The 10,194-nt window shown below is 38.2% G+C and overlaps 1 long non-coding RNA gene across 10 annotated transcripts in view; it reads left to right on the top strand.

Annotated features, from left to right (window-relative positions):
- The first annotated feature begins 42 nt into the window (after positions 1–42).
- LOC144297060 (uncharacterized) overlaps positions 43–10,194 on the top strand; it is a 66,849-nt gene continuing 56,697 nt past the window's right edge. For 9 of the 10 annotated variants that reach the window (XR_013364116.1, XR_013364118.1, XR_013364113.1 and 6 more), the window contains exon 1: positions 43–326. This is a non-coding gene — a long non-coding RNA (uncharacterized LOC144297060). Of the gene's footprint in view, positions 327–1,281; positions 1,488–10,194 lie in introns of all 10 variants that reach the window. The other variant, XR_013364119.1, reaches the window with a different exon arrangement.

The raw sequence follows: 10,194 nt of genomic DNA, 5'->3' as shown, positions 1-10,194 counted from the left end.
GAGATTCCTATGCATGTTCTCTGTATGGTCTTAGAACCCTTCCCCTTCCATTCTCTCTTATTAACACTGTTTATATAGGTGTCCCTTGCTTTTTGCCTGTTTGTTCTGTGTCACTTCACTTTTTTGAAAGACCTACACTGGTACCTGATTTTGCTAATGAAAAGAAAGCTGAGGATGAGTTTTGCTTTTATGAGAAAAGGCAAAAAGCAAAATAGCATTTTTTTTTCAGCCAGCTGTTTTAAAGGCAGCCAGAGCGACACCACCAAGCTCCTTCTCTAGGAACTTCGCATCTCAGCATCAAGCTGCCATAACTTTGAACTGTGTCTGTGAGCATGAATTTTATCTCTATTCATTTGGTGCATCTGTTAGCAAGATGTGTCTTAAGATATCAGAAAAGTATAAGGGTTTTTTTGAGAGGGGCCTGAGAATGCTAAAAAATGTTTCAGGTATATTAATGATAATTGCTTCTTTGCTTTCTGCCTTTCCAGCTTATGAAAGGTTTCATAGGAATGCATTACTTTCGAATAGTGGGGGCAACCTGTAATGTAAATACTTTGTTTTCATTATTGGTGATGCAATTTAAATCCAGGTAACTTAAACAAATGATACAAATGTTACTTTAAGCCCTATATAAATCTTGTGGGTAGAAGTAGCACATTTATGAATTAATATGTGAATGTGTATAAAGACAATTTAATCACTTTTTTTTAAAACATGTTCTGCCCATTTGGAGGATTTCCTCTACCCTGTCTTTCAAGGCCACCCCTGGATGGAAATGTCATGGGCAGCAGACCACTGTCAACATATACCACTTCACCAAGCTGATTCATTTGTGAACAAGCATGGATTTTTCTTCCTTTGCTAGGTGGTCAGAGGGAAACTGTTATGAGGCAGAGATGTCAGACAGCGCACAGCATGGGGATCCTGAGGCCTTGGGTTATCTCTCATGCAGCTTGTTTGTGCTTTCTGTACTTTCTCAAGCATAATCTCCAGCTCTCTTACAATATATTGTTACTAGGCCCACCTCACCCTGTAACTTGGGTTGTTGAGAGCATCCAGCTCATGATGAACACTTCTGGCCACGTGGTCACTTGATTTCCTGAGTGAGGTATTCGAGCTGTATCAGGCCTGGCCCAGTAGCCTTTCAGGAGCTGAACCTTCTGTGATATATAGTTCTCTGGAGCAAATAACACAGCATTGCTTTGAGAACCCTAGATATCTGTACTGCAGTCCTGCCATTGGGAGTTGCCAGAGAGCTCACATGACCTCTCTTCCTCACAGGTACCTCTGCTCCCAGGGGATCTGCTGGCTCATATGACCCAAACAGCAAGGCTTCTTCTACTGAAAACAGCCTGCGGCAGAGCCCTGTCATGTTCTGGGCTCTACTAAAGCTAGAAACCTTCCAAGTCACATTATAGGTGGCTTGAATCAAGTGTCCCTCAGTGTGGAATACTCTTCAAGCAAAACCTAAAGTGGCCTAAAAAGTGGTGTGCTTCTTTCTTACATGTGGGAAGTGAATGATGCAGTAACCTGCCCTGTACTTTGGAGAGAATATTTCTACATTGTCTTGCAGTCATCTGGCAGGGCTTTAGATCTTCAGAGGGTTGATTTCTCACCCTCTGGATTATATATGTCTTATTAGGGCATTAAGAGTACATTATACATCTTGCTTATTAATGTGTATCCTCAAAAGAGTGGACCAATGTAATTTTTATAGAATGTACGTAAAGTACAGCCCCCTATGACAGAAAACAGGAGACTTGGGGCAAGCCTGTGAATGTATACTATTGTATATACTGCTTTTCATCCTGCTTTTTGATTGATATAGAAAGAAATGTACTCACCAGATCAATAACACCATGCTACATGCATGCCTGAGGCTGTGTTAATCTGCTCTAGCAAAGACACCACATCCAGCCTAGGAGCTGTGCGTGGGACTTCTCCTTTATCAAATTAAAGTAGTGTACAATCATTTACAATCTGGTTTTTGTAGATGCCAGGATGGTGTTTAATGAGAACAACACTCCTGCATTTTTTAAATCTTTGAGGTTCATTTTAATCTCTGCCATGCCCCTCTGAGATGTGATACAATATTTTATTTACTGTCTTGACTGGATGGGGACATGGATAGTTTCAGGGCCTTCTACTTAGCCTTTCCTACTACAATAGCTCTTATTCTAAAAGAAAAAGAAAATAAAACTTGGGTTTTACCACATTCTTTTTTTTAAAAAAAGATTGTACTTCTTTATTTGAGAGAGAGAGAGAGAGAGAGAGAGAGAGCAGGAGCAGGAGAGAGTCACAAAAGAAGAGAGAGAGAAGTAGGTTCCTCGCTGAGCAGGGAGCCCAATGCAGGACTTGATCCCAGGACCCCAGGATCATGGCCTAAGCTGAAGGCAGATGCTTAACCAACTGAGCCACCCAGGTGCCCCATTTCACCACGTTCTATTTTTTTTAAAGATTGTATTTATTTATTCATGAGAGACACACAGAGAGAGGCAGAGACATAGGCAGAGGAAGAAGCAGGCTCCTTGCGGGGAGCCTGATGTGGGACTCCACCCCAGGACCCTGGGATCATGCCCTGAGCTGAAGGCAGTCGCTCAACCACTGAGCCACCCAGGCGTCCTTTACCACATTCTAAAGTTAGAAGAGAGTCATGACTTGAAGCTGGTATTTCAATCTCTAAATTTTATTTTTTTAATTTTTTTTCAACTTTAAATTTTATACAAAGGTTGGTAAGGTCCCCGTCTTTCTTGCCCCAGTGCTCATCCTCTCAATTCACCTTTTTTCCAATCTTTAGTTGTCTTCCAGTACCTCCCTCAGTGTTTGGGCTTAGCACTGGCTCTCTGCCCCAGCCTTCGTTGCTGTGGCCTGCAGGATGCCTGCAGCAACATTCTTAGTCCTGGCAAAGGTGCAGACCAGAAATAGGAGGAATTTGGTGCCCTTGACGAATGGGGAAAAGAGCCATGGATAAATCTTCCTGCCTTATGTCCCTCAGGCAGACAATGATGAGGTCCATTCTACTTGGCTCTTTAGAGAGGTTTCTAGAGAAAACACCTTAGTTTCCCACAGTGGTGAGCAGCATTATGACACACTCACATCTTCGAATTGGGTTTCCTTCTATCCCAGTTCCCTCTTGCATATCCCCACTCCTATTCCCGGGGTGGCGGGGGCTGGGGGCTTTACTAACTAGAGTAACTGCGTGCAAGCTCTTGTTTCAGGATCTACAGTGAGGCACTTTTAATGTTAGATTTATTGGCTTGTTTTGGAAAATCAGACAATACATGTAAGCACTTGGAAAAACTCCTATAAGATCTGCTACCCAGATCTACTACCAAGCTCTCTAGGCTGTTGTCTATGCATATACTTTTTAAAAAATGGAACCAGGTTTTTAAAACTTATTCTCATTTTAGTTTTTTATTTATTTAATTTTTTATTCTCATTTTTTATATTACAGATATCTTTTCATGTTCTTCATGATCTTTAGAAAATGACTGCATGGGCATAGTATTCTATCATACAGTGCTACAATTGATTCAATATTCTCTTGCCATTTAGACATTAGAGTTGTTTCTCCATTTTGTTATTCTAAAGCAGTGCAATAATTTATATCCTAAAGCTATTTAAGAAGTAGCAATAGGTATGGTATTGTTTGTATGTGGACTCTAAAGAAAAAACCTGATTTCATAGAAACAGGTTGCTAGGGGTAGGGGACAGGGGAAAATAGAAAGAGTAGGTCAAAGGGGACAAACTTTCAGTAATAAGACCATGAACTTCTGAAGGTCTAGTGTATAGCATGGTGACTACATGTCACCATGTATTTTGTACAGATGGTCCCCAACATACGATTGTTAGACTTTCAATTTTTTGACTTTATCATGGTGCAAAGGCAATACACAGTTGGTAGAAACCATAGTTCAGATTGTAAGTTTGGATTTTTACCCTTTACCCAGGGAGTATGCAGTATGATCCTCTTTCAATGATGCTGGGCAGTGGCAGCCAATAGACTTACAATCATTGCACATCTGTACAATCATTCTGTTTTTCACTTTCAGTATAGTATTCAATATATTACATGAGATATTCAACACTTGATCATAAAAATCTTTGTGTTTAGATGATTAGCCCAACTGTAGGCTAATGTTAAGTGTTCTGGGCACATTTAAGGTAGGTGAAGCTAAGTTGTGATGTTCAGTGGGTTAGGTGTATTAAATGCAGTTTTGAGTTGTGATATTTTTTTTTTAATTTTTTATTTATTCATGATAATCACAGAGAGAGAGACAGAGGCAGAGACACAGGCAGAGGGAGAAGCAGGCTCCATGCACCAGGAGCCCGACGTGGGACTCGATCCCGGGTCTCCAGGATCGCGCCCTGGGCCAAAGGCAGGCGCCAAACCGCTGCGCCACCCAGGGATCCCGAGTTGTGATATTTTCAACTCACAATGGGTCTACCAGGATTTAACCCTATTATAAGTTGACAATGATCTATACTTGAAAGTTGCTGAGCGTAGATCTTAAGCATTCACACCGTTAAAAAAAACGTATTAACTGTGTGAAGTGATGGAAGTGTTAATTATCTCAATCTTGGCAATCATTCTATGATGTGTGTACATATGTCAAATCATCATGTTGTACGCTTTAAATATGTACAACTGTATTTTTCAGTTATTCCTCAATAAAGTTGGAAAAAAGATTACTAGAAAAAGACATACATTTGGAAATTAAAAATGTGTAGATCAAGAAGAAATAAAGGTGAAAATTAAATTTTTAAAAAAGTAAGAAGTAAAAAAAAAGTAAGAAGTAGCAGTATATCATAATGGTTGAAAGCACAGTCTCTTGAGTTAGGCTGATAGTTTAAATTCTGGATACTCTTCCTATTAGTTATATAATTTTTAACAAGTTTTTCAACTTCTCCAAGCCTCAGTTTTCTTGTGTAAAAGTGTAGTAGTAATAACAGGTCATATATCAAAGGATTGCCGTGAGTATTCTAAATTAATTTAAGTGAAGTACTTAGAATAGTGTCTGGTGCGTAATAGCTGCTCAATAAAATTTAGCCATTATTATTATTCCATTAACATTAATTCATAAAAGTATAATTTTTTAGCCTAATGGTAAACATTTTGAGGTTTTGATATATAAACCACCAAATGTAAGCTTGGTATTAATATTCACAAATCAATATACATACTGTCATTGAAAACAGTGATATTTCCATGGGTGTAAATATGTGTATTGTTTTAAATATAAGAGGCTAAATGTAACTATTTTTATTTTTATTTATTTTTTAATTTTTATTATTTATTTATTTATTTAAAGGATTTTATTTATCCATTTGACTGAGAAAGAGAGCACAAGCAGGGGGAACAGCAGGCAGAGGGAGAGGGACAGTAGGTTCACCCCTGGAGCAGAAAGCCCATGTAGGCCTTGATCCCAGGACCCTGGGATCATGACCTAAGCTGGAGGCAGACCCCCAACCAACTGAACCACTCTAGTGCACCTAAACATAACTATTTTTAAAAATCACATATTTTTGATTTGCAAATAATTCCAGGAGCCATCTGGTTCCCTCTTGTGTCAACAAGGATAGATTAGTTTATGCTGTGGCAACAAACACCCCATAATCTTGTAATTTAAACCAACAAAGGTTATTTCTCACTCATGCTTCATGTCCAATGTTAGTGTAGTGATGGCACAAAGGAAGGTGTCTACTCCTTATAAATTGTGGATCTGGCTAACGGCAGTTCCATCTTGGTAGATGCTTCCATGACCTATGAGGCAGGAAAGAGAGAAGGTGACAATACATACACTGGCTCCTGTGACACACATTAGTTTTGCTTATATTGCATTTCTCAAATAAGGCCCGTAGCCACACCCACCTCCAGCAGGGATAAGGAACTACAATCCTGTCATGTGCTCAGAAGCAGAGAAGTATCAAGTGATTTGTGAACTGACTTAAGACGACCAGAGATTTACTTGTTTTTTGGTTTATTTTTGTTTTTAAATTTAAATGTTATGTCTTTTTTGAAATAGGTAATATATTCATGTGGCTCAAAATTCATAATTTATTCAAAAGCTATAAATATTACAGAGTGAAAAGTCTATGTCTTTCTATATTTCTCCTTCCCTGAAGCCAACCAATATTAATAACTTCCTTGTGTTTCTTCCAGAAATATACTATACACATACTTTATTAGCAAATATATGCATGCATGTGCAGGTGTGCATGTGTCTTTTCACACAGATCCATTATCTAACCCTTATGGATCTGCTCTGGGCCCTAGGAGTTGACCTCTATGAATATATCAGCCATCTTCCCTAGCCCTCTGACTTACGGTTTGGCCAATGTGAGGCACCAATAGGAGACTGAAAAACAGGAGAGTGGAAAGTCTGGCCTAGTCCCCCCATCCCCAATTTCCTGTTTTCAAACTACAATTGTGGTGGTGAATGAGTCCCTCTATAATGATAGCTCTTGCTGGAAGCCCTCTGGGTCCCTATCTCTCACAGTGCTCTGGTAAAACTATTCCCTTCTTTTGCCCCATAAAAATAGGGATGGTAATCGTAGCTTTCTGCTACCTCTAGTCCTTGGGAGCCTCAGAATCTCTCTCTTTTTTATAAAACAGTTTTATTGAGATATAATTTACATACCATGCACTTCACCCACTTGAAGTGTAAAATTCAACATCTTTTGGTACATTCACAGATTTCTCAGCATCTCTTTGTGTTTTCTTAGCCTTGATCATACCTTTTAAGAAGTCCTCAGAGTTTCATCCAAATGTGTTTCTGCTTCCTGGTGGGACAGTCTAATTGTATCCATTTATATGCACAACTGGTATGGTGCCATCTCATAATAAACAAGAGCCAGTTGTTACATTTTTCAGGAATTTTGGGAGCAGATTACCAAATACAATCAATATTAAAAAATAAGTAAACTTCCAATTAAGTTATTGGTAGCAATAAAAAGGTAACAAATACTAAAAATCACTTCCTAGTTATTAACAAAAAAGGTAACAAATACTAAAAATCACTTCCTAGTTATTAACAAAAAAGGTAACAAATACTAAAAATCACTTCCTAGTTATTTTATTATATTACACTGTTATATGTGTGTTATGAGATTATTTGCACCTACTGTATCTATATGGAAGAAATACTATATAATGTTGTTCCTGTAGGTATGTTCATCCTTTCCCACTGTGTATTCAGGAGGTCACATTGCTAGCCTGAAGTTGGCCATTGGGGGAGTACTCCCCCCAGATAGAAATCAGCTGATGATACAAATCAGGACTTAATTTTTTGTTTCATTGATTGTCTGGAATTAAGAAAATGATGGTAAAATGTTACAAATTAAACCTAAAAATTTGTCCTTGTGAATGTAACAAATAATTGAAGAAATATTCTTTCTGTATTTAAAATTATTATCCGATTTGGCAAAGAAGTCACTCACTTCATTGATAAACCAGTAAAGTTCCAGAATACATCTTCATTATTTGACTTTCATCTACTTGTCAATCAACATTCACAGAACCACACGTAGGGAACTGGTGGTTGAAAATCAACCAGCACACCATAATACATACACATGCATATCCTCACACATACATTAACACATGTGGTTTAGATACTATTCCATACTGATGGGGCTTTCTCAAATTTTTTAAAGTTTGTGTTGTATGTACCTTATTGATGGATAGACTACAATCTTTTGCTGTTACAAAACAATGCTGCTGTGAATCACCTATGAATCATCTGTAAATGCATTTGTAATTTCAACAGATATTGCCAAATTGCTCTCTGTGAAGTTTTACCAGTTGATACTTCTACCAGCAATAATGAGAATTTCTGTTTTCCTATACCCTCAGCATATATAGTATATGTTTTGTATTTTGTCATTTCATCATTGTTACTGATTGTTAGTAATTCATCTAAGATTTTTAAAAATTCAACTTTAGCTAATAAAATGCACTAATTTTTGCATTTAATAATTATTAAATTCCATTTTAAATGCTAGCTTCAAAGTGATTTGTTCAAGAGAAGGTAACATTTATTCTTGGAGATACAATGTAGGAAGCCATCTTTTTCAGAAACAAACTGATCATGCCAGGAACATAAAAACTGGTGATTAAAAAGAAATATTTGCAGGTAGCCTATCTTGGAAGTTGAAGGGCACAGCACTGTTTTCAAGAATTCTGCTGAAAATGGAATAGATTCAATAAACATTAATATTTTGCCTCTTCTACTTCAATGGCCGAAATGGATAATTTTTCCAGTAGACCCTTTAGATCATTTTTCTTTTTAAAAATTTTTTTAAAGGTTTTATTTATTTATTCATGAGAAACACACACACACACACACACACACACACACACACACACACACAGAGGCAGAGACACAGGCAGAGGGAGAAGCAGGCTCCATGCAGGGAGCCTGACATGGGACTCGATCCTGGGTCTCCAGGATCACACCCCGGGCTGAAGGCAGCAGTAAACCACTGGGCCACCGGGGCTTCCCTAGATCATTTTTCCAGTAGACAAAAGTGAAAGAGAAGTGTCAGTTTACAAAAGGAATGTCCATATAAATAAGGTGATTGGTTGGCAGTGCTTGACAATCCTATACTAACGTCCCCTGGGCTCCATGCTACAGCTCCTCTGGGAAGTGGAGGACAGATCCAGGCAAAGGCAGAATTGTTTCCACTAATGTGCACTTAGACCCACTATAAAGAACCTGAGGGATCTGAGCATGGCCTCCACTTATTTGCACATACTTATAAGCTGAGGTTTGAGCAGGAAACTCTGCATTTATATAATTTAACTCTCCCAGCATCTCTACCTTGCCCACTCTCTTTTTTACTTCAAAAAGAATGTAAAGTCTTCTGTACATAGAAGTGATGGAGGCTCAGTTCTTTAGACTATGCATAAAGATTCAGACCTAACTGGCCACCTTTCCTTATCCATAGTGTTTATGGGTTGTCACCATTCCCTGTGTAAGCAGGTGCAAGCAATTGCCATCAAAAGTATCTGTATGGCTCCTTGAGTTCACTGCAGTCAGACTCAGTCTCTGACCCCCAATCACTGCTCAGTGGCCCTGCAACAGAAGGAAGTTACCAGACTTTTTAACCTTCAGTTTCCTCATCTATAAAATAGAGATGGTAATAGTTTCAACCTCAGAGAGCTATTTTGAGGAAATGAGATAATCTACATGAGATATAGAGGCGGTGCATGACATGTACATGCTATTGCTCAATATATATTATTCATTTTTATGGAGACACATATTCTAAATTGTACATACCTCTCTTTTTTAAAGATTTTGTTTGTTTATTCATGAGAGACACAGAGACATAGACAGAGGGAGAAGCAGGCTCCCATTGGGACCCCAATGTGGGACTTGATCCCAGGACCCTGGGGTCATGACCTGAGCCGAAGGCAAACGCTAAACCATTGAACCCCCCAGGGGTCCCTGTATGTGCACTTAAACAGTGCAAATTCATTTGCTCATGAGAGATTTTGCTATTGCTCTTATGATATACTGAGCTGAAGAACTCTACTCGATATTCCTATACAGAGATCATTGTTGAAGTAGATCTTGACTGAATAGAGCAGGTGAAAGAAAAATGGTTCTCTTCACAATCACTGTAATGAGTTTTATTTCTGTCTGAGTTGGCTATGTGATATATTTGAGTTGATCCAGGCTTAGTTTTAAGTAACCATTTATTTTGCAAAACAAAATTAGAGCTTATGTGCATCTGTTATAACACACATCCAGGCCCTATTTAATCTCCTTGGAGGAAGAAATGTACTAAATGATACCCTGGTGTCTTAAAAGAGTTTACTCAATTGAGTAGGCCCTTTATTCACCAAGGGTAGATTAGGCATTCTTGTTCTTTCTGGTGATTATACATTGGAATCTAGCTGACCTGGAAGTTGATCGTGTATAAAAAAACAAAACAAAACACGGAATGCCTTTCTTTTGCACACAGTTTAATTATGCAGAAAGAATGAAAGAGAATTTTGCCATGAAAGCCTAAATATGGCCTAAAATACATTTAATTCATGGCAGAGATATTATCTCTCTCTCTCTCTTTCTGTGTCTCTTTCTCTCATTTAAAGTAGCAGAGTAACTAGACCTGATTAGAAGTCTGATCTTTGAAAAACAGGTTCAGTTGAAATTGAGAACTGTTTATTGAGGATGTAATTATCTG

The sequence above is a fragment of the Canis aureus genome, chromosome 25 (assembly GCF_053574225.1).
Source record: "Canis aureus isolate CA01 chromosome 25, VMU_Caureus_v.1.0, whole genome shotgun sequence".
In the NCBI taxonomy this organism is placed as follows: domain Eukaryota; kingdom Metazoa; phylum Chordata; class Mammalia; order Carnivora; family Canidae; genus Canis; species Canis aureus.
Note: the sequence above shows the minus strand (reverse complement) of the source record. Positions and strands in the feature narration are given on the sequence as shown.